A 25,182-nucleotide genomic window follows, 5' to 3' on the forward strand; every position below is an offset into this window, starting at 1 on the left:
GACAGCATTTTAAGTTAAAGTGATTTAAGTTAAGAAAGAAAAAGTGCTAAAACCTGAGTGGAAGATTTGATGCTCTTTCAAGAGCTCCCAAGCGAAGGCATCTGGATGCCCAGACTAGCACTTTGAACTCTGAGCTGCAGGCTGAACAATGTACATTCTTCAAAATGAGCAAAAAAGAGAATAAAAGCATGTTTAAATCAATACCTTCTGGGGAGACTTAAAAAGATTAAACCAGGGAGGATGTGACTGGACAAAAATAGACAATAATGCTTAACAACTTCATGCACTTTTAAGCTTGAAAGTACATTGTAGATTATGGTCCTGATCGTGAAACAAACTCGGTGTAAGAAGGCCCTCGTAACTCAGATTTAGAAATGATATTTAAGCCTCTAAAAATCTGGCACTTTTGCTGTGTGGCACACAAACCTAGCTAATTATTCTTCATGACAACACCTCCACGAGGTATGGAATCCTACACCAAATTTACATATAGATGCAGAATTAGAGAGAAATGCTTTTGCGTGATGAACTCGGTAATCCCTGATTATATTGTACTGTTGCTTGCAAAGCCTTTTGGTAGATCATGTGAAGGTATTCCTGGCATGCAGAACAGTTCTCAGATTACTGCCTCTTTTCAATACTATGGATTGAAAATGCTGCATAGGAAAATATTTAATATTTGCAGCACCAAATGCATTGGTGCATTTGCCAAAGGCATTTACTTCCTAGAAGAACATTCTCTATTTTTAGCAACTTTAGTTACTTTTTGAAAATGATTTTCAATTTACTCTGTGAGTCAAATGGCGTTTTGTTTCCACTGAAATATTTCTACCCACTTCTGGGGAGTGAAAATCCTTCTTTTCCTCACTGGTAGCTTTCTGCTACTGAAACTGTCTCTGACTTGGCAACCTTGCTGATGTAACTTTGGCCATTTGATCCTTCTGGCACAACCTTATGGCAGATCTTACTGGCACCGACCCCAGTGTGGTTTTGTTATTTCAGAAACTCAATATTGGTGTTTTCCTCTTGCATCAGCAGGTATCTGGCAACATAATCACTTTCCTATTTATAGGTTTTGCAGTGTCATGCCATGCCTGATGCTGGGACCCCACTGTGCTGAGCTCTGGCTGAACAAGACAGCAAATGTTCCAAGAAAACTGAGTTTCTTTTATACCAGATGAATACCTGGATTTAAGTAACTGAAATGCAGGGGGTATAATATCCCCTTCTCTCAGAACAGTGGCACTTGTCCTGGCTAAAGCAGCCTGTCCCTGAGAGCCCTCCTTGGACAAGGCAGCAGAGGGTATCCATCTCCAGCATCCTGCTCAGCTCAGCACTTGTGTCTGAGGCAGTTTTCCAGCCATCCTGCTGCCCTGCAGGAGCTCTGGCAAGGAAACAGTGCAGGAGGTACAGGGGGTGTCCTCAGCTGGGAATAGCTTATGCTGCCACTAACAACAGCTTGGGGTGTCCTTGCCTTAGCTGTTGTGCTCTGATACAGCTCTCATCCTGCTCACTTTCTGATTACTTTGGGCTATCCATGGATTAGAATGGGAGCCATTGAGAAGGCAGAAAGAAGTCTAAAACATTACAGCTGAAAGGTGCCATTCCTGAGCAAGGAAAAGCCAGTGCAGAGGGAAGTTGGTCCATTATTATGAACAGATGTTATCAGTGATCACAGTGAGCATCAAAATCTGAGAAATTAAATCATCCTGGTGGGGACAGGAGAAATCAGGGTGCTGGAAACACTAAAATTTTTTTTTGTTGTTGTTCCTTTGTTGTTATAAATGGTTTTGTTCAGAGTTTTGGTCCAAAAAAGAAAACTGCATACCAAAAAGTTTGAGAAACAGGTTTTGATAGCATGGAAGACCCCTGCAGGCCTTAATGTCTCCCCTCTCCCAGCCTGGGAGCAGGGATTGATGTCCCTGACCAGCCCCACCTGGGCCCCAGGCCAAACCCTATTTAAGCTCAGTCTCTGTTCTGATGCACTGCTTGGCTAGAAGAGTACTGGTACTACCAGAAGGGATGCAACAGCTGGGAATGAAGTGAAGCCGTGCAGATAAATTGACTGGCTTAAGGGCAACATGAAAATGCACCCTAAATAGTGAACAAAGAGCTAAATTATGCCTGTGCTGTTGTACTGATGCTTAAGTGAATGAAAGGTCACTTACAAACAAAAATAGCTGCTTGCATGTGCAAGTGTTATGTTGTAGAAGACTACTCAGGGAATGTGTGTGTCTGTTGGACTTAGACACAACCATTTTTGTCACAACAAAATGAATTTCACTGCATATGTCCCCCCAAGGCATCATTATAATTTTATTCTTACAGAGAGCAGCAGGATTGAGGACAACGAATTCAGATTATTTCCTTTCTGACAGATGTAAACATAGCACCTGCAAATGCTTACCCTGGTCTGCACTGCAGGTATTGCTGTTGCAAACTCAACAATCTAAATTCAGGTATTAAGAATTCTGTTTTTTCTACTGGAAATACTTTACTTCCTCTGTATTTACACACCTGTGTGAGCATGCTGTATATTTTTAATTTGTTTTGCCTGATAATTTTATTATTTCTTGAAAGTGGAACTGTAGAATATGCTACAGCTGGGAAGTACAGCAGTGTGATGGAAGGCATAGCTTGTTATGTCATTGTGATTGTAGGTTTTATGTTTTATTCTGAATAGTGGCAGGCTGTGTTAGTGCAGATAGCCAAAGGCACTGTACCAAGCTATTCCGATTGACAAGAAGTTGATACAAAACTATTTTCATGCACAGAAAAGCACAACTCCTTTACTAGGAACTAGTTAAAAGGGAAACTAACAAAACCAAATCCCAAACCTTTCCTAGCTTTGTGGAGACAGAGTTCTTGTTTAAGTATTCACCCTCAGAAACAAGATCTTACAATTTATTTCTCACTGGTGATCTTCACCAACTTAAAAGATGCTATTTGATTGCCTAGATATGCAGCTACACAGTCATTCTGCAAAATCTGTGGGATATTGACTATGAATTATGGCAAGACAATGAGCAGAAGAAAACCAAATCCTCCACGGTATTCATTAATGGTTGCCTGTGACAAACCACTGTCAGCTTTAATAGTTTTCCTGGGGTGATTCTTGCTTCCTCTGTGGGAGACTTTTGAGATTGCTAAAGAGGATTCCTAAGTTGTAGCAATAGTTAAATAACTTTCATCAAATGTAATGCAAAGCAGTTAGAAAAAAGTTATCTTCGATTTCATTTTATTTCTTCATAAAGAAGTAATCTTTTTAGAACAGATGGTCTAATCAAATACCTGCACAACCATCACTAAGTAATGCCTATATTCACTAGAGCATTACCAGAACAGTGAGCTGATGTTTTACTAATCACCCCAATGAGAGAAATGCTGAGTGCCATTCAATAAACAGTTAATTTCCCACTGCTGGACTAGCATTTCCTTTGTTATCATTGAAATCAGACAGCCTTTCCAAGCCAAGGCAGGCTGTCTTCCCCAGCTTTGACAGTCCTTGATTTTGCGTGCTATCACACCAGTTTGAATAGGATGCAGTGTAGTAGCTGTGAATGAGGATAGCAAAACCAGGTCACTTAAAGCTGTAAAAAAACTTCAATCCACACTTATGTAATATTGCATGTTTATGTAATGTTTTGCATACTACTTTTTAGCTCTAAATCTCCAGATTACTTACAACCATGTTCAGCTGCCCACAAAGTTACAGGTGCAAGAGACCAGACAAAGAGGTGAAGTAATTAGTGCTCAGACAAGTGGTGGCTAAGCCAGACCCTCTTCCTTTGCCTCAAGGGCCTTTGTTTCAAAAAGAATTTTTTTAATCAATTTTCTTTTCAAAGAAAAATATTTTAATTAATGCTATGGCTAATGCCATAGAGAAAAGAGAGTGCAAAGCCAGACAACAAATAAAATGGACTAAAGAGACAGAAGAAATTCTTTTCTTGATAGGGATATCTCAGCTGTGTTTTTGGGACTGTGTGCATCTGTAGACACTGTTCATCGTACTCCAGAGTGTTATTAGTTCTGTGTGCTCGTGGACCTCATGCAATTTGTATTTCTACAATAACTGTAATTTTATTTCTGATTCTTAACATCAGTATTATTTTTGACAATTTTGGATCTACTAATACATCTATTGCTATTTTTAATAAGTTTTAGAGCTAATGGATTGGCACTGAATGTCAAACACCACAATTAGAATTGCTGATATTATGCAGAAACACTTGTTCCTAATATCTATAAACCCCCTTCCCCCCATCTTATTATTGCTACCAAATCTGCACTCATTTCTGTTGAATTTGGTGTTTTGTGGTAGGATTTCCAGGCTTAGAGGACCTTTGCATGTATGTGACCCACTTAAAGGAAGAATGAAAAAGAACATAAACAATAATGACAGTTGTAAGTGAAATCCAATTTCACCTCATGTCTCTTGAAAGGTGGGCAACATTGTTTTCCCTTCATTTGTGTTTGTCAGGATGATAAAATAAATATTTTTAATGAGTCACAGTGTATACCTACATAAGGTGGAATTGTTATAGAGACAAATTTGAATGTTGAATTTCATTATACAGTGAAGGGATGTCTTATTAGTATTCACAATGAATTGTGTGATGTCTCTCCACATTCAAATTAGAGTACATAGTGCTTTGAAAAAGAATAAAGTCACTCATCAAATCCACATTAGGATACTGCACCAATATAAGTAATTCAATCAAAAAAAAATCCCCATATATTATCTTTTGAGGAAGGGTTGCAAACTGTGACAAACTGGTAATTTGTTCAGTTCTGTGCTGGAGAGTGTAATGTAATTTCCTTCGTGACATATGTCCATAATAAAAAATAACCACACAGCTCTGAAAAATATACAATGACTTCCTAAAATCATTAATACTGTTATCAGCAAATTAATACTTCAGGTATGGTATATGCTTGCACTGCCTCCTAACCACCTGTCACTTAAAAAACTTATTTCATCATAGCGCACTGGAACATGGAAGAGCCCAACTGGTTGTGTGGCAGCGCTGCTGAAAGGGGAAGGAAAGCAGCTGCTCCTGTGCCATGCAGAGGGCAGGGTGTAATGTCTGTGTGAGCCCTGCTGCTGCCTCAGGTGGGCACCTCAGGGCAAATGGGATAAAACCACTCCCAACAACATTTCATCACCTCAGGAATTGTCCCAAATGATACAGAGTACCTCCCAGGCCTGAATGTGAATATTTTACCTAAAGTAAAACAAGAGCATCTTCAAGTGCAAGCAAGGCTTATGGTAAGGTATGTAACACTTTCAATTAACTCATCAGATGTGTAGCATGCAACCAACTCCCCTGAACTGAGGCTAACTTGCTTCCTAGATTGTTTATAAAGTAAATCAAATCTGAAGAGGCTTCTTTCCCTACAGAGCTGTGGCAAGACTTCTGCAAGATTGGGTCTCCTCCTGAACATCTGCATGCCTGCAGTGTAACCAGGAACAGTCCTGAATTCATGGCACACGAACTGGTAAAAGACCAGGGCAGCCTGGGCCATGCAGTGGTCTGGGCATTTCAGTGCTGCTTGCCTATGGGGGTGTTGTGCTGCCCCAATCCTTTTTCTGAGCTGTAACCCCCACACCCCGAGATTAAATCTGCATGTGTACGCTAGGACAAGACAACTGTAACTCACAAACACTGTCGAATTAATATAACCTAAAAGGCATTTGGCTTTTGGTAAGCATTAGGTGGAGGAGTTTCTCAGAAGAAGAGACTGAATGTGATTTTTCTAGAGTGGTAAAAATAGACTTTCTACAGTCGCCTGCTGGGGTGCCTGAAGGTAAAGTTTATGGACAGGGTTTCCTTTTATGCTAATACATTTCAATCTATTACAGAGCAAGTTGATAAGAGAAGCTCTAACTATGCTTCTTTCCACTGTACCACCCTGGGAAGTAATAAATTACAGCCTATTATGTTCCCTATCAGTCCTACCCATCACACATCTTACAGAAGATGTGATAAAGAGAAACACCTTGGCTAGAGTAATGCAATTAACTGCTGCCATTTGAAATGTGAAAAATTACTTTCTCTTATTCCAGCCTGCCTAGTTGCTCAACTAATTTTGAGCAAAAATGCTGTTTAATGACTTAATGGTTGACTGTATGACTACTTTCCAACAGATCCTCTTTCCTGCAGTAGGTGCAAGCAAGGTCAAAACCTTTCACCAGCCTGCTGTGTCCTGGCTGTGCAGCCCAGAGGTCGGGGTGCCAAGGGACAGGAGAGTACTGGGACAGCCCAGCTCCACCTCAGCTGCCTCTGTGAGGGGCACGACAGGGACAGCCCCTCCCCAACACCTGGATGTGCTTCTGATGTCAGCTGGCAGCTGGGCAAGGCAGCATCTGAAGCCAGAAAGGGATGAATGTGAGAGATATGCTTCCATGTGTTCCTACAGGGACTCAGTCATTTGAACAAGCTAGCACTGCTCACCATTTATCTTTAAATGGCATTTTAGGTTCCAGCTAGTATGAAAGGAGCTTCATACCAGTATGAAGTGCACTTACTAGAATGCAAGTATCTGTTTATAAAATGAGTCAGTACTTGTAAGGGTGCAAAAATAAAAGACCTCAGAGCAGGTGAGGTATTCTCTCATCTGACAGAGAATTTAAGGCTGTACTGTGCTACAAACCAGAGCCAGATGCCCCTTTCTTTAACGGTATGCAACATTTACATTTCTTCCTATAAAAAACCCTTAGCATATAGCATCTGAGTATTTTCAGGCCCCAATAAAGTGTTTTACGGATAAGAAGTGGCATAGCTCTGCTTGTAACAATGTCTTTAGACAGCATACAAAATCACCCTGTTCCACATGGCCATCTGTGATATGTTAATGCAAAAGTAAAAAAGAAAAAAGCAACTTCAAAAGATATGCCCTTGGATTTTTTAAATTTTCATTTCTTCTAATTTTTCACTGGGCATTTACTGAAAGTGCTGCAGTGAGATCAATGGAAAATAACTCCAAGTTTTAGCCTATAGTGGAAGTGAACATAAGGCTGTAAATAATTTTAAATGGATTTGAGATTATTTTTGTGAATTCTGTTATACAGCACTTGAATGCACCAGTTAATAGTATTTTGTGGGCACATGCAAGTTCAAAAAGCTGGTCAATAATTAAAATATATATAAGAAAAAAGCAAGCCTCTTAAGGCATCTTTGATTTTCATAACTCACAGTGATATAGTAAGGTTATGGAAATTATGTATTAATGTAATTTATTCAAAAAGCTGGAGAGATACTTGTCTTTGCATTGGAGCTTTAAAGAAAAAGAAAAATCTACTGTTTACCTCTTATCTCCTTGCAAACATTTGTGACTCTGTATCTCTCTACTTATCTGGATATATTCTGTAACACAGTACTGACTAACTTGTAATCATAAAATCAATTCCTCCATGTGATATTATGCCTACTCAAGTTCCTTCATATTTCTCAGACTGCTTTTCTAGACTTCATTTTGTATTGTTATTTTGCAGATATAGGAGAAACTTAAAGTCACAACTATACATACATACATACATATATACATATATATATGTATATACACATACACATACACACATATACATACATACATATATATATTTATGTAACATTTTCTTGTAGGGTCCTGTTCCTGTAATCCCCAAACCTGGAGAAACTGCCTGCATACTTTCAGGTGTCTGAACTTGGCTGATACCAAATGTTTGGATATGATGCTACAAAAATAGAAACTTCTGACTTTTTTTAAACCTGCAAGCAGGCAAGAAAACCATTTAAAACTTTGTGTTGAATATATGAAGGGATATTTAAGTAGTCATAAAACAACCCTATGACATAAAAAATATTTTATTAGGACTTTATTTAAATTCTCTGAAGTTTCTTTCAATGAGGCAAATCCCATCCAGAGATTCGATTAATTTAATTCCTAGACATGAATTTGCTGAAACCAACAGATGTTCTTACTGAATAAAAACGTGAACAGCAATTGAACAAAAGCTCCAGGAGGTATCCCAGTGCTTATGGAGCCCCAGATCATCCTGTCACCTCCCAGCAGTTTTTAACTCTGCACACACTGAACTTCTCCAAAGCTGCTTTGCCATCAGCTGCTCCCCCAATGGCAGTGGAGGAAAATGAGGAGGCAGTTTTTGACTGAGGGAAAACTAAAAGTCACTGCTCTGCTCCTGGAGCTTGCAGGTGTGGCAAGGCTTAGGAGAAGATCCCTGCAGCATCCTGGGGCTGTGGGGAATTCATGAAAACAGGGAATGGGGGCCTCAGTCCCACCTGAAGGCAAATAAAAAGGCAGTAAAACAAATATGACTCAAGTAAGTCTGAGGAGTAATTGTGTTTCTCTCTGAGTGTAAGGCAAGTGTGTTTCATACCAGTGCTTGCCTTCTCAGGTGCTGCCTTTGTTAATTAAAGAAATGCTTTATAATAGAATAGCTGTCACAGATGATATAATGCTATCACTTTGATATCTTAATTAAATTACACTGCAGGCTCTAAGTCCTTCAGGACACCTTCATTTCAGATGCTCTGTGTTTGTCAGTCACCATCACAAATAGAATTTTGTTTTGTTTTGTTTTTTAATACCTACACCTACAAATGCCTGGCTTTATTAGTTGAGTCTAGGCTAGCAGAGTGAAGGTAGCCATGGGATGATGGCTACAAGAGATTAGCCTGAAAAGGCAGATTTGCTGAGATTCTGACTAGCTTTTATACAATAATGAATCTTATCACCCTGCAGGAGAGTTTAATGTAGGTTATAGAGTAATGGTGTTCAAATGTGGACTATGTACTGGATAGTCCACATTTTCCATTAAAAATCATAGATGTCAAAGAGTCTAAACTCAGTGTTTGTCATCCTGCTTCTTATTTGCAGCAGAGCAGCCAATTTTCAGCTTACACAGTGATCCAAGGGGCATAACTGGGTTGAATGCCACAGGTCTGTGTAAAATGTTTGTAGTTCAATTACGTGAACAAGATTTATACAATGGTTGAAGCTAAGCAGAGGAAATAAATCTTTCTGCTGGCTGTCATTCTGTTGAATGTCTTAATTATTACTGTTTGTTTACATGTTGGTACTGCAGTGGCATGGCATGGAGTGGTGCAAGCCCACAGCTTGCTGAGGGCCATTGTCCAAACAGGGGTGAAGACAACCTCTGCCTGGAGGCATTGCCCATCTTGACAGCATTTTAATATCTCTCGTTGTCAGTTTTATTATTTTGTTGATGGCCAGCTGCTCTTTTGTCACTATTACAATGACAAGCTGTCAAGCATGTGCTGGTCTTAGCAAAGCTCAGGTGTTTGCTTGTTGCTGTGCCTTGGAGAAGGGGATGCAAAACAGCCCCATCCTACACTCCTGAGTAAATCCAAGTAGCAAAACTTCAGGAAGCAAAATAAGTATAAGAAGAAAATATATTCATATATACATATATGTATTTGGTGCTGTTACTCTGGCATTTGTGATGGACAAGTCCTTCATGTGTCACTCTTAACTCCCACTGAAGACTGTGGGAATCTTTGCACTGATTTAAATTGAAGCAGACTTGCTCCTAGATGCTCCAATTATGGAAACAGCAGCAAGAGCTTATGAGACAAAATTTTCTCACACTGGGAGAAAAAAATAATGAAGGGACACACTGTATTCGATGTGGGACACAGAACAAAATCAGTCTCTTAATGATTATTAGTTGTAAAGGTTAAAAAAATGACATTGCAACAAACAATGTGCCCTTTTAGTCACCTCAGATGAGGACTGATCTCCTACTGTGTTTCATTGTTTGGCATTATTTTATTACTGGACTTAACTTGATGTAAAATTAATTATTCCTTAATATATCTGCATTAAAAAAGTGCCAAACACCAATTATGAATGATGACATTTAAAATAATTCACCAAGTGAGTGTAATTATGTTACAAATAGACTGTTCTGCAAATAGAACTGCTGCTTTGAGGGCAGGTTGCAGCATGCTGCCTGCATGGCATTAGCCAGGCAGGCACTCCTGGTGCATGTGTGCACTAGACTTGGGAAACAAAACTTTTCTGAACTGGTGAAATAACCAAGAATAATAATTACCTGTGAGTGTGATCTTGTAAGAAAATATACCATTCATCTATAAAGGCAATACCCCAGACTGCAGTGTCCTAAGTGATTTCATGCTTTGTATTTTTAAAATCATTCTTTAAAGGGCCATTGCAATATAAATCAACTGGTGAGAAGGCAGCAGGAAGGATTTGAGTTTTGAATCTGTAGTAGAGCAGTTGAGTAAGAAGGGTTGGGGAAGGCTTAATAATTTTTTCAGTGATTCAACACAAGCAAGTACTTGTAAGAACAATACATTTCCTTTCTTGCTGTACAGTTGCTTTTTCAGTTTTAGAAGAAACTCTTGTTTTTTAACACTCCTCCATGACAATACAGAAGTTACATGCACAGGAGATTCTCTGTTGCATTCCTAAATTGCTCCAGAGTTTGAGGGAAGATAATCTCTAGCTTTCTGGATGGTATCAAGGGTGACTGAATAGAATTTCTGGGAAACTATAAATTTACTCTTTAGTGCTGTGAAAATATAGATAATCTGGACTATAGTGTTTTTATATTCTTATCTTTAATGAAATGCTATGGGAAATCTGTGTAAATAAGGATAAAGTGGGAATAACTCTTCTGACTTTGTTAAAGCTGCAACAGACAACAAAATTAGGAAATTAGATCTTGTAACATGTAATAAGTTCCCTGCAGTACCTGTAATCAAAATCAAATTTCTCTTAAAAATACATTAAGATTTTAGAAGCTGAATATTTTGATATTTGAACATGTGTAATAAATTATATTTTGGATGCTTGACCAATTGCAACTGATGCTGGCATAATTTTCGGGATTTTTACTTTTCAAAGTGCCCAGGATGGGTAACTGCTGCAGAAGTGGAAGTTTCAGGGACAGAGGAGCCGTGGTTGGGCCATGCTTTTCACAGGCGGCATTTGCTGACACATGCTGTTGATAATCTTCTGGCCAGAGAATTAAATGTGAATTCTTTATTTACAGCTCAGAGCCTTTGCTCCCCAAAGCAGTGAAGTTACTGCAGCTGTACCTGAGAGCTGACTGTGTGAGCTGCAAGTGCCACTGCACAATGGGATCAGTGGCCGCAGGGTCACAGCAGTGATCCATTCCAGGGCACTGCAGCCCCTCCTCCTGCATTTCCACAGGTAGGCTTGGGCTGTGTCCTTGGTCACGAAGGAAGTTTGAAAAGAAAGTGGGGGGGAGCAGAGGGGGAGGAAAGTGCACAACTAAATTTTGAAAAAAGTTAGTGACAACTACCAGTAACACCAGGTAAAACTGAAACAGAGAGGTGGAAATGGTATGGAACAGGACAGGAGGGGTGTAAAGCACTGAGATCATCAGAAAAAAACATGCAAATGCCAATTGAAGTTTAAAAAGACAGCCTTTTGTCACTGTTTTCTTCTTCTTTAGTTCTCAATTATTTCAGGTCGTTCCCCTGAATATATGTCATGGTTTAAGCCAGCTGGCCACCAAGACCTGTGGAGCTGCTCACTCAATCCCCCTGCAGAAGACTGGGGGGAGAGTTGGAAGGGTAAAAGCCAGAAAATTTGTGGGTTGAGATAAAAGTTTATGGGGAAGGTGAAAGCCATGCACACAAGCAATGCAAAACAAGGAATTCACTTGCTTCTTCCCATGGGCAGGCATTCCTGCCCTTTTTTTCTTTAAATCTGTGGTAACACACTCTAAACTGCTGAACTACATTCATGCATATAAAAATTACACCTTCATTTTGCTGGCTATGAGGCAAACAATTGAGTGTCCAGTCTGAAGGCAGTGGAGGAATTTTGTACACAAGAAGAAAAGCAAAAGGAAATAAAAGGTTGCTGTCTTAAGATGGGTAAAGAAAATGGGATGTTAAAGGGCTAGATTACAAAAAAGTGGGCTATCATTAGGTAATTTTCCCTACTGCCTGATTTCCTTTTGCTCCTCTATCTTAGTCAGATTATGCTAAATAATAGACATTATGCTAAATGACAAAACAAATGGTAAAGACCAGCACAAGAACTTCTCATGTAGAAGTGCCAGAAGTGCAACTTTGTAAAGTTGTATTTTTTCCCTTTTTCCCCAATAGTCTAAAGATGCTCTTACGAAGAGTATATGCTTGTGAAGAAAAGTGGGCTTCTAATGGAACTAAACCATAATTTATTTTTATGGCTTGCGATGTTAAGTAATTTTACTTAACATGCCATTTTTGAAACTGAATGCATGACAGAAGGAAAAGCATGAGACACAGCAAATGCACAAAGGAAGATTTATACTGAAAAATAAACTGCTGCTCTGGTTCACTGACACCACATTCCTCCAGCATTAGGTAACTCTTGCAGGTGAGTCTCCTACAGTGTTTGACAAATAAGTCTACTTCTTAACGTGCTTCTAAAATATTTTTTTTTCAGATGAGCGAAAGAGGTCACAGCTTAACACTAATTGAGTTATTGAATGGACCAGTGTGAGAGTTTGCACTGACCACTGCATGGAGAGGTATTGCAGCACAGCATTTTGTCTGCTGGATGCAGAGATTTAGCAGCAAGTCAAAAACTCCTTAACTATCTGTTTGGTGTTACTGTGTCACATCCATCATCACCACATCTACTACCCTCTACTTGACAGTTTATCTCATTATAGCAGCTAAAAGGAAAAGGGTCCTCTGAACCCTTTCTGACTGTGGCTGCTACTGGCTCCACCAGGAAAACAATTAGGAAACAAAGCTGCTATTGGCAATACTACCATCTTAAATGCTTGCTAAGATCTTTTATCAGGCTCTAGTGATTATTTTTAAGTTTAAAAAAATTTTTTTTCTGCTTTAGTAGCCTACAATTAAAGTGAATTATATGAATGAACAAAGACAAACTTCATGTCTGCTGCAAAGTTATATACAGCCTTATACATTATTCCTATTTTTTAAGCATTGCTTGGCAAGGCAATTTTAAAAACCTATTTAGAGCATGTACGATTGCTGAATGTTTTACTTTTTGTCTTCTTTTCAGTATCTCATAATTTTATTGCTACAAACAGCAGTATGTGATCATGTGTTTGGACAAAAAAAGATGATCAGCAGGAAATATGACCTGTGAGTCTATCTGGTTAATAAACATATTTCAGGAGAGGTACAGGAGATAAATGAAAACCTAATGGTTCCTGCCTTTATCCTTAGCCAGGCTCAAGGATGTCTCCTAATTTGACTTGAACATATTTTTGAATTCCATTAAAGCTAGTGTTCCTAAAAATACCTGTAAAATCATTTCGATACTAATTGGAACATTGTGTTTTTTCTGCAGGAAGCTTCATATTCCTACTTCTGCCTCAAACCAGCCAATTTCTAGGAGAAACATCATGCAAGTAATTGCATTTGCCTGCAAAGCCTGGGTCACTCTGTTGCCAAATGATGAGATTCAAGGCCTAGAAACTGGGATCTTTGCAAATTGCGTGCCAGCTACAGCCAGGATTCAGGTGGGCTCTTTTGCAAACCATTTGTCTCATCTAAACAAATCTGCCAGTTGGCATTTTCCTGTAAGTTTTTAAATTTCTCTTACTTCAATTATGAGAGGTACATCACTACTGAGGGCCATGTTGCTATCTCTACACTGAGGCACTTTAAAGTAAATGCTTGTTTTATACATCTTCTGCTTTCTAACCTGGTTTACATAAATTACTGCTACTACATTATTACATACATTAATGCAGATGTATGTCATGGCTTCTTGATGTGGCAGGTGCAGGTATTCTCACTTCTCAGGGGCCCTGTCTTGCCTCAGTATGTTTGCAAACGTTGAAGCCTTAAAGATGTTTTCCCCACAGAAGCCACAAGGTAAATGCAACAAGTAATCAATCTTTGGAACAACAATCAGGAAATCTCCTAATGAGCATCCTACACAAATGCAATAATTAATCTAAGCTGTGACCTGAATGGCAATGAATACAGTCAGCCTGAAATGGTGGTCATACTGTACTCATGTTTTTGGCTTTCACAAATAGTCTGTTATATGCAATACAAACACATTGGGCTGTTTTGAATACTAATTTCAGGAGGGGAATGTGACACAAGGGGTGCATGCAGATCAGGTTGTCTGTTCTTACATGTTCAGAGTAAGGCAAAACACAATGTCAATGTCAAAGCAGAACAGGAAGGATATAATACACTCAGAAACCAAAAAACCCCAAGCCATCAAACCTATAGCACAAACCACACAGCAAACCCAGTCCTTTAACCACAAAGCCTCAGACAAGCAATCGAGCGAGGGCTGTGAGCAATAAGTGGTGGAGAAAGAGAAGTGTTTGGCACAGGTTCAAATTAGGCAGTGTAAGCTCTCCTTTATTAATTAGGAGGACATGTAATTTGAAAATTGCAGGCTGATCTTCAGCCAGTGTAAGTCAGCCTAGTGCCATCTTGCTCAGTCCAGTTAAAGACAGTAATGCAATTTTTCTGAGACAATACATTTTTTAATCTGAATTAGTAAGTAACACATCAGGAGTCTACAAAATGAATGTGTTTCTTCTTCACCTGGCATCAGCATTGGGCATTAGAAGCAGGTGGGCAGGTTTCAGGCCCCAGTGAGCAGGCTGGAGGCCGTTGTGCACAGTAATGTTTCCAGGGCAGCACAGCAGAAGTGTTTTTAAATAAAAGCAAAAGCATTTCCCTAAGGATTAACATAATGCATCTTCTAACAGACACCTCTAACAATCTTTTCTTTTACACAGATTTTCTCTTTTTAAATCCACCTACTATAATTAACCTAGGAAATGCCTAAAGAAATGCCACCAAAAAGAAATTTCTCCTTGACAAATACAGGTAATCCTTACTGATTTTCACTATCAGACATGTAAAGATGGGATTTGTTAATTTATATATTCACTGTTTATCTGTTTAGTTTGGCTGTCATTTCAAAATGATGCGGGGTTAAAAAAAAGTAATTCCTTGTACTTCTTCTAGTGGTAGCTCACTAGGTGAGATTGGGTGGATGCTCGCTAGGGACTGGTGAGAAATGCTCATCATGGCATCTTTCTCAAATGACACTGAAATTGTCTTGTGAATCATTTCCATCACCTAAATTTAACTGTGTGTTAAGCTATTGTACCAGGTCCATGAAAAGGTAGGGCTGACCAAAGGATGAAAAAGTCTGACAGGTAACTATTGAGCAATTACATGTCAAGGAGAAAATTAATTGTTAATAATAACCTCGCTTACTCACAAAGAAGGAGCATGAGGAGCAAACTGAAAAACTGTAAATTTCACGCAGAAGAAAATTTCTACCAACAATGATTTCTGTATCTAGCAAATACAACTTTTTAAAAATGTTGACACAAAACACTTTTAATTGTTTCAGGTTTTTGGAGGAGGAAAGAAAAAAGAAAGTGTGATACAGAAAAGGACTGGCAGCTCTAGACAGACCATGACTTCTAACTGTGAGATTTTCATAGTTGAGAATAATAAAGCTGAGGTTTTATTTCAATAGATAACATCGGCTATTAAAAACCAAATAAACCAGATCTACAGACTATCTCTCACCAGTACAGCTGCTCAGGTATACATGAGTAGATGAAATATGTTACGGGTATCCCTGCTGAAATGTAAAATGCAAGTGCTGAGAAGCTAACCAAGCTGTATGAAAGCATACCAGCTGGGCTGAGACGGCAAAGGAGGAAGGTCAGGAACTCTGAAAAGAAGAAGGATCAATACCAAAGTCTTGAGAGGAATACATTCAAGTCCTACAGAGAAAAAGAAAACTACCTTAGGTGAATTGTCAGAAGCAGCTGCCTGTTCAAAAAATAATGGTGCTTGCTCTTTTGCTCAAGTTTCTTTTTCTTTTTTTTTTCCTTCTTTTCCTTTTCTTCTCTGCATTCCCTTGATTGATAACAGAAAAAAAATGGTGCCTCTATGTGCTATTGCAAAAATGTTGAAATCTAGCAAGTGGAAAAAGGCTAGAAAAATAAAAGATTAAAAGTGTTAAAGTATATTCAGCAGCCAAGAAGCTAACCCAAAACCACAGGTAACAAATTCATGCAGATGTCAACTTAAAGTTCAGATGGATCAGCATTTCAAGTGAATATTCTGCTGGGTTTTTAAAGAGAAAGGTAAGAAAGAAGGTGATAAAACTGGAAGTATTTTTTCAAGCTTTCTTTGGCTGTGCAGTCTTCTCTGTAGTTCTGCATAATGGAAGAGATATTCAAATTGTCTAGTTTTTTGAGTTTTTTTTCCCTGCAAATTTCTCAACTAGAACTGGTTTATTAAATAATGGAAATTAGTGAGAAACCTCACAAACTAAAAAATGAGTTCCTTTCCCTAGACATGGCATCAATGGAGAGCTTTAGTACCAATCCTGGGCTAGGGGTAAGGTGCAGGAGGAATGAGAGGAAGCACAGTGCTCAACCCGTCTCATCCCCTGCTCTCACATCTCTCCATCTTTCCTGAGGCTCAGATTTTGATAACCCTTGCTATGGTAGGAGTTGAAAAACACTAATAGATAGAGAAAATAAGAGCAAACTTGTACTAATACTGCTAAAGCTACTGATGTTAGTCTGGATTTAACTGGTGCAAATGGGAGTACAGCATGGATGTAATCAGCTGAAGAATAAGAATTACTGTGCAAAAGGCAACATTGCATAAACTTAATATCTATAAAGTCTCTTAGTTCTAAGGGACTTTGTGTTTTTAACTTAGTTACAGCTATGATGTGCAATGAGATATGATGCATGCTAAAGACCTTGGCTATCAATTAGTAGCAATAGACAGGAATGAAAGATGAATATCTAATGTTTGACTGATTCAGTCTCCAGTGAGAGTGGCTGGGTATTTTAAATGCGTGCCTGCATTTCTGGGGAAGATACAGTGAGCGGCTTGATGCCCACAGCAGTTGGCACCAAACAGTTGGCAGCTTCTTCATCTGCCTCTCAGGAGGGTGAGAGGGTTTACACCAGGGTTTGGTTTCATGTTTAAACCTGCCATGGAGAATGACACTGATGATCAGTGAAGAGACAGTCAGCAAAGGCACCCATGTCAGGCAGTCAGAGAAATGTTGTCTGTGCAGTTCGAGTGACTGCTCAGAAATAGGTTAAACCTCCTGAGGCATGGTCACCATGGATTCCATGGGGCTTGGGGGGCTGTGTGCTCTCTTGCACAGGCAGGAGCCTGCCCTCACCACCTGCCACAGACAGGAGCACAGTGAGCAGGGCTGCTCTCCATCCCCACTCTCTCAAGCTCCTCTGTTCAGAGATAAAATTATGTCTAAGGGGGCTTAATGCTCTGAGTGTGTGAATGCCTGTGTGTATATCACAGACCTGTGATAATCTAAAGCCTCAGGTATTTAGACGTCCTTTTAAAAGAATAGCCCAAATAATGTTTAAACACCTGAAATGGAGACCAATGAAATTCTTCTACAATAGACTTTTTTAAGACATGCTTCATTACAAAAAGCCAGTAGGACCGTGTTCCTCATAAGGGCAGCAGCAGCTAAAACATACAGTGCAAACAGATCTATTATTTACTATCCACCTAAAGCTTTATCAGTGCCAGCAGTGAGCCAGACTGAATCTTATCAGCAAAGCTGCTTTAACATCAAGCTGCTTTCCTCCCAGAGAGTTTTCCTGGATTCTCCAGGCCCTGCAATGAGAACTGGAGAAACATGCAGGACAGTGTACAAGCAAACAAGGCTACAGAAGCAGCCTGTGCTAAGCATTGTACACTCTAAACCTCTTGCCAACAGCTGTGAAATTATTCTTTTTTCAGATCTGAAAAAAAAGAAGAAATAATCACAGTTTTATTTTTTCCTCAAAAAGTCCCAGAAACAGTGATAGGACTTTTAGGGAAATGCTACAGAAAATGGGAGAGATAATGGGTCCTTTGAAACAATGAATCAGTGGGGGAAATGTGTTTTCTTACATAATCCATCACCCTGATAAAATCTGCACTTGCTCTGTTAGGGAGTAAACTGGCTATAAACTGTTCTCTGCTGGGAGAGCAGCACGGTGCGTGCTGCAGTCTGCAACGAGGACACACAACTTGGGGATATTTTGAGCTGAGTGATTTACATAAGCAAAGAGCCTGATCCTGTGCATGCAGGACTATGGAGCAATGGAGCAAGCAGCGAAGCAAAAGAAGGAATCACCTAACTTCCATGCATTCCCTTGACTATGGTATCCAAAAGAAATGATAGGAAGAAAATCTGGCTGTGGCACGGCTGGCATGGGGGCTGGCTGGGGCATGCACTCTGCTTTTCTGCCTGCTGGTCAAGTAGAAGGCTCTGATGTTTGTGAAGATGAAAACTTTTCATTTGTTCTTCTCTGACAGTCTCACACCTTTTGTGAGAAGTTTTGAGAACTATGTATCAGCGTTGAGGATTTTTAAGCATGGTCTGTGGAATTTGGAGGCAGTCAGCAGAAACAGCAAAGGCAACCAGAGCAGGATTAATGCAGATTGTCTTGGACTGCAGATACAAATCATACAATTGCACTGACACCTGAAGAGTTATGCTTGTAAAATACCTAAATATTACAGGTACAGAGCATCAACCAATCTAAAAATTACTAAAGCCCATACAAATATAAAGTTTTCTATACAGTCTTATAGCTGTCATCTTTCAACCAGAGTCCTCTGGGAATCAGAAATACTTCATGCTTTGAAAATCTTTATGAATCCACTATGGAAAGGAATCATGCACAGCAGTATGTCTAGAAAAAAAACTCTAAACCACTGGTTTTTTTAAATGCTCACAAAACTAATAATTCAGGGTAATTAAACTCAAAATCATTGCCTTTTTAACCTTACAGTGACATTATTAAACAAAGAAGCAAAACAGCTCTCAGATTTATCTTTGCTTGATCATCTGAGTTTTAGCCGATTACTGTGAAAGATGAAACCCCCCAAATTACCATCAGCATAAAATGAAAATAATAGAGGATTTTTTCCCTCTGCTTTCTCATCCCTTCATCATCCCTCCACTGGACAGCACTGTGGATTTAGTTCATATCATTGTGGTTTGCCACAGGTTAGGTCAGGCTGCTTCTCTAGCACAGGGTGTCAGAAACAAACACATGAGAAAAGAACACAGGGGAAAAAAATGCTCGACAGTAAGAGTGAGGAAAATTGCTGGGAGCGTTAGGCAGGCATCACAACTGAAATAATTTCTGCCTATTTAAAAAGATAATGTTTCAATTTGGTACTGTCGCTTCAAAACAAACATCTCCTTGAAGAAAATAGTCATTTATTGTAAGACTAGTCTTGAAGTTTGTTTAGATGTTCCCTTTTCAGAACAAGAGTAACTCACAGCAGAGAGATACATTGAAAAGTGTGTATTTTGTCAGCAGTAAATAGTAGTAAATACAATCCTGCTCTTTCCATCCTGCCATTTATATAGTGAAGCTGGCTGGGATGCCAGCTCTTCTGTCCAAGAATACATTAGCAATTCATCAAAAGAGCAAATGTCGTTATACATGGGAAGCACAGGGAATTATTTTGCATTTGATTTCCAGCTCTGATAGCATCATTATTGATTTAAATATTCTCCTGCATAACATGCACTAGACACAAAGGATCATTGTATTTTTGAACTTCCAATCACAGTCATCCTGAGTTGCCCGAATACTGATGGCTTTAATACAAATGAGCACACAAACCCCTTAGGCCGGACTTCTGGCCTGCTCACTGATGAAGTTCAACAGAAGCTGCCAGACTAAAGCATGGTTTCTGAAATATTGAAGAATGCAACCCTAAAACAGCTGTATGAGTATACTCTATACCCACAAAGCCAGGCATGAATCCTTTAGGGCAAAAATCTGGTTTAGGTAGAAGTAGTGAGAAAATGAGTAGAAAATGAAGAAGGAAACATTTCCTTGTGTTGCCTGTCTTAAGTAAATAATGGCGTGGTGGGGCTGGCACAGTGAGGCTGTGTAATCACAGCTCAGCCTCCCCAGGTGACAGAGCCTGGGCCTCCCTGTGAGTACAAGGCTCTACCACCACCCTTAGAAACACCCATTTTAAGGAGAAACATAGGAAAAGACCAACCTGATAGAGATGAGGTGTGATAGTTTTTCTCTAAGTGAAAAGGCTTTTTACTGTATTCCTTGAAAATGCAACTTTCTGATTTATGTAAAGCACAATACTATCTGGCTGCAATGCTGGCTGTACAATGGGAAATTATGCACGTGTTGGGACTCCTGGGTTCTAAGAAAGGTGTTTCTTTGTATGTTCCTGACAGACATCATGTGTCAGACCACAACTGACAGGACCTGTGATGATGGGTGCCTATGGTACATGGCCAAGGCCTCTTCAATAACCTCCCAAGCTGCATTAGGAAACTTACAGTGCTCCAGAAAACAAGGACTCACGGACAGCCTTTGGTCCTCTTGAAGAACAAACATTAAGTCATCACCTGAATGTGAAAGAGACTTGGCAGGAGACTGGGGCACAAACCAGTTCTGGCAAAGGTTTGCAAGATGTCCAGAAGAAAGATGGGGAGTTGTTTCTGCAGCTAGTGAGACACTATGTTTTGCCATGGGTGGAACAGGCAGGACTACAGCTTCCAGTAATTTACGGCTGTGTATGGATTTAAATCAACAGGAAGAAACCAGGAAAAGGAAACAAAAAGACCTATGACGCCATGTGGCCATATCTGAGAGGACTAGCTGGGATATTCCCATAAGGCCAAGATAAAAAAGTGAGGGTGAGAACTTGGTATAAGAAAGCACAAGTTTACTATTCCTTGGTTACTCTGCTTGTAACTAGTATTGGATACAGTGGAGAACTGGTACTGAAGGAATTTGAACCCTCCCTCTGTTTCCAAAAAGCAAACAAACACACAAAAAAAAACCCAGAGAAGGAGCTTTGTTTAGATAAATGCACCCATCCAAAACCAAGAGACATGAAGTGCTGCTGGGCTCAGACATGATGACACTTCCACCTCACAGAGGGCTTTGACATCTGCTCCCCAGTGACTCAGGCTGAGAGATGAATTCATGGCCCCTCCCTAGAGGTCACAGACCCACAGCAGTTGGCAGCTGAGACTGGCTGTTCATGTCAGCACAGGATTCATCAGCTCTGCTGACTGCCCTGCTGGCTGCGGTTTAGAGCTAAACCAGGAGACCTCAGGGCTGAAGCAGAGGGGGAGTCATCTGTGGCCTCTGCTGAGGGAAAATGGGCAACAACCCCAGCAGGCAGAGGAGGACACTGCAGCACAGGACAATCTATCTTCAGCCATGTGGTGCACTTGTTGAATGAGGATTAAAAGACACTTGGAACATGAGACTCTGTGAAACTAGAAAACCTTCAGAGATGCTGGCCCATAGTGAGAACAATAATGACAAATAAGATTATCACCTTTCTTCCAGATGCTTCACTAGATTAGCATCTGCTTTATTGAAATGTGTGTCTAGCTTCAGTCTCCACTCCTGGAAGAGATGGAGCCAGTCGTACTTTTATCAGCAACGAGAGAGGACTGTGGTGCCAAGACAAGAGAAGACAGGACATGTACACCCATTCATACTGCAGCTTTCCAGACCCTGCTGGCACAGCTCAGCTTTGTCACATTTAGTCACAGACAGGTTACAATTATTTTCTGTTTTCTTTTTTTCTCACTTAGCAAATTGCACTGGAAAAGTTTAGTTATCAGAACTAACTCATTTCTGCCACACTGGTAATGACATACATAACTGCCTACATGCTATATAAAAATTCAGTGATCCCATACCTAGAAAAACACATGTATGTGGGCTAGGGAAAGAGTGGGATGAGGACAGGTACAAACAGCATGATTTGGTTAGCTTGACTGAATGTTAAGCTTCAGTGTCTTATTCCAAGCTACCTACTTATTTAGAGGTTTGGATTTTTGATCATACAACTTTTCTATAAAATTAATACTTTTTTTAAAATAAAGTTTCCTCTGTTGAGAAAGCATCAGAACACACTCCAGATATCCAAGGATGACAGTGGATTTGCTCTGCTTGATTTATTTATTGAAGTTTTATCCACCTACATCTTTCTCAGGTGCTACCATTCTGCTTCCAGTTTCACATTTTAAAAGGAGTATTATCTTTCTAAAAAGAGGCATTCTTCAAATCCTGTGTAATCTCCACACTAGACTATTACTTCTAAAAATATGTCTAAAAACACAGTGCACGAATATGTTTTCATCATATAAAAATACAGTGCTGATGGAGTGCTCCATTCCCAATTAATTAAAGTGTGAGTATTGTAACATGCATTTATTTTTTTTCGATTCCATTTTTTCATTTTTTTAGGTTGACTTCTTTTGAGAGTCATGGTGAAAACTTTGCCTCACCATGGACTCAGCTTTCAGAAGCAAGGTGATAATTAGGCATGAATGATTCTTCTGTTTGAAAACCTCCACAAATGTACCCAATTAAGGTTGGTAATGGTGGTTGTTAACTAAGAGCTTAAGTAAGCATGTCAAGGGCAGTCAGTAGATATTGGTACTGTCTGGAAGGCTGTGATGGCTTCTAGTCGGTCCTGCGCAAGGTAAGTTTCAAATTACTTGAATAGGACTTGAGGTTTTTATTCAGCTTTTTTTTTTTTTTTTTTTTTAATGGATAGTGTTTCATGGGCAGCCAGTAACATTACTTTTTATGCTGTGGTTACCTATTGAAAGTGTTGTGTGCTAACCTCTGCTGTGTGTTACTGTGTCTGTTCTGGCTGGAAGGGCCCTCAGCAAGTGGTGATGGTCAGAGGACGATGCTGGCAGGAAAGAAATGGATTGACTGATGTTGAGTCTCTGCTGGTGCTGGTGCTAATGCCATGGATGTGCTCTGGAGCTCCTCAGTGGCAGTGCTGTGCCTCAGTTGTGCAGCAATGTTGGTTCTCAAGTTCTCAAAGCTCAAGGCTTGTGAGGTTGTGTGCAGAGCCCTCTTGGCTCACCAGGGAAAGCTGCAGCACTTCAGGAGACACAAAAGGCAAGCCTGGGGCAGCTGCAGTAGTGTGTCCAAGGTGCTGGAGTATCCACCACCAGAATAGCTCTTTCTTTCCTAATTTAAAATTTGATATGTACTGTGAAAGAAAAAAATCCTTCAAGCAATATGTGTTTAATGCCTTGTTAGTGAGGGACTTTAAATAAGTTGACGTAAAAAAGGACTCTCTATTAATCCAAGGTTACCCTACTTCACAAAAGAGCTAAGAGACTGCGCTTGGTGTCAGATGCTCTGAAAGCACCTGGCTGCCATGCAAACTGTTTTCCAAGAAATTAAAAGCATACAACCCCTCCAATAAGTGATGGAAAATATCAATTGTCAGAAACTTCCCAGAAAAGTTTCTTCCTTGATAAATTTGAGAATCTTCACATTGTATTTTGCTTAATGCTGATTTCAAAGTATCTTACCTTAAGCTCTGAGGGGTTTGGTGCCTACTGAACATTTTGTAAAGTATTTTCTGTGGTAAACCAAAGTTCTTTCATGTCTATAAAAGAACTTAAGACAGCACTGTGTGTATGAAGCAGAAACTTCCATGGGAAAAAAATGTCGTAACATTAAGATGCAAAAAGAATAGGATAAAAACACTGGAAATACTGAGATGTCACTCCATAAATCATTGTTGTACCCTCTCTTAAAATATATTTTTGTTTGCCTCACCTGACACAGGGCATTGCAGAAATAGAAAAGACTCAAGATCATGTGATAGAAATTAAATGTCTGGACTGACTGCCACAGGAGAAAAAATGAGAGCATGTTTAGGGAGAACAGTGTGACTTGCACAAAAGTACTGAATGAGGGGCTCTATTTGTTATTTAACCTAATGAAATGAGGTAAATCAGTGGAACAGGCAATATATTTTTAATTAATTACTGATGGAGCTTAATCCTATGATGTTTAACTGAATGCCTGGGCATTGCAAAGAAGGTAACAAATGTGATGCAGAAACGCATCAGCACCATTTAGGTCAAGGTAGATTCTGGACTTATGTTGGTTGTAGCAGAAGCAGTACTGTAGCAGTACTGAAATAGAATAAAATGGCTATTTAAAACCTGAAAAGAAAAAAACCAACAACCAACTGCTTCAAACCCCATCTTCAACCCTCAAAAGGTCAAATTCAGCCCCAGAACAGCAGGTACAAAGTATACACAAGTTGAATTTGGTGCTAGAAGTGTATGACTTTATCCTTCATCTCCAAGGTTTTACTGTATTTTTAAAAAAAATTGTTAAAAGCTTGGACTGTGTTGTTATTCTCAGCACAGTCCCATAGGCTTTAATGTGACTATCATATTTTATTTGTGCATTTTAGTCAAATGCATTAGTCATGTATCAGAGATGACCTTGTAAGGGATAATGTTGAAAGCAGGAGAATATTATATTATGAAAAGTAATTTAATTAAAATGATAAAAGTTAATAAAGACAGAGCATTAAATAAAAACCAAGCTCAGGGAAGGCACCAACTCTAAATGGAAATAGGCAGTGAGTATTGTCATTCTGATTTATTTTTGCTCTAAGTATGTCCATTGTTATGGGTATTTGCAAGTGAACGTAGTTAGCATGTTCCACATTGTCGAATACAGGATAATCTACACACGGACTCTTTTTCTTGCAATATTAAAAAAAATTTTAAAATGCCCATTAGAAAATACTTAATAGCAATTGCAGAATACAAACCAACTGAAAAAGGAAACAAAAATAAGAAATGACCACTTTTCCTAAGAAAGCATGGTGGACTTGGTTGTCTGTCTGCATCAGTGCTGCAGGACTGGGAGGGACAATGCAAAACTTGCTGTAGAATGCAGGCTCTAGCCTGTTCCCTTGGCTGTGGGATGGAAAACAGCTTTCACGTGCTGGGGATGGTACTGGAGGTGCAGAGCAGCTGTGGCTGTTTATGATGCTGAGCAGAGCCAAGGGGAGCGCAGGGTTAGCAGGGCTCTTGCACTGCCCTGCAGGAGGGGCAGTGGCAGCGCTGTTTGTCCCAGGGGTCACCTTCTCTGTCCAGGTTGGCCGAACCAGGCTGGCCCTGCTCTCCTACCGGAGATGTGGGGTTGTGCCTGTGCCCAGAGAGCATCTGCTCCTCCCCTAGGCAGAGCTGTGTACACAGGATACAAGCAGGATGCGGAGGTTGTGTTTTTCTACTGGAAGCCCAAAGAGAGGAGCCAAGAGGTGTATTTATATCCACTGCCAAAGCAGAGAAAGAAAATGTACAAAATTCTGG

General features: G+C 39.7%; 1 protein-coding gene and 2 long non-coding RNA genes across 14 annotated transcripts in view; 2 read left to right on the plus strand and 1 right to left on the minus strand.

Annotated features, from left to right (window-relative positions):
* NTNG1 (netrin G1) overlaps positions 1 to 25,182 on the minus strand; it is a 146,737-nt gene that overhangs the window by 90,207 nt on the left and 31,348 nt on the right. The window lies entirely within an intron of this gene.
* LOC135451307 (uncharacterized) lies at positions 2,038 to 6,044 on the plus strand. Its single transcript, XR_010441269.1, has 4 exons — positions 2,038 to 2,459; positions 4,322 to 4,442; positions 4,986 to 5,274; positions 5,402 to 6,044. It is a non-coding gene; the product is annotated as an uncharacterized LOC135451307 (long non-coding RNA).
* Positions 22,438 to 25,182, plus strand: part of LOC135451283 (uncharacterized) — a 28,897-nt gene continuing 26,152 nt past the window's right edge. For both annotated transcript variants that reach the window (XR_010441263.1, XR_010441262.1), the window contains exon 1: positions 22,438 to 22,520. This is a non-coding gene — a long non-coding RNA (uncharacterized LOC135451283). The remainder of the gene's footprint in view (positions 22,521 to 25,182) is intronic.

This window comes from Zonotrichia leucophrys, chromosome 8 (assembly GCF_028769735.1).
Source record: "Zonotrichia leucophrys gambelii isolate GWCS_2022_RI chromosome 8, RI_Zleu_2.0, whole genome shotgun sequence".
NCBI classification, from domain to species: Eukaryota; Metazoa; Chordata; class Aves; order Passeriformes; family Passerellidae; genus Zonotrichia; species Zonotrichia leucophrys.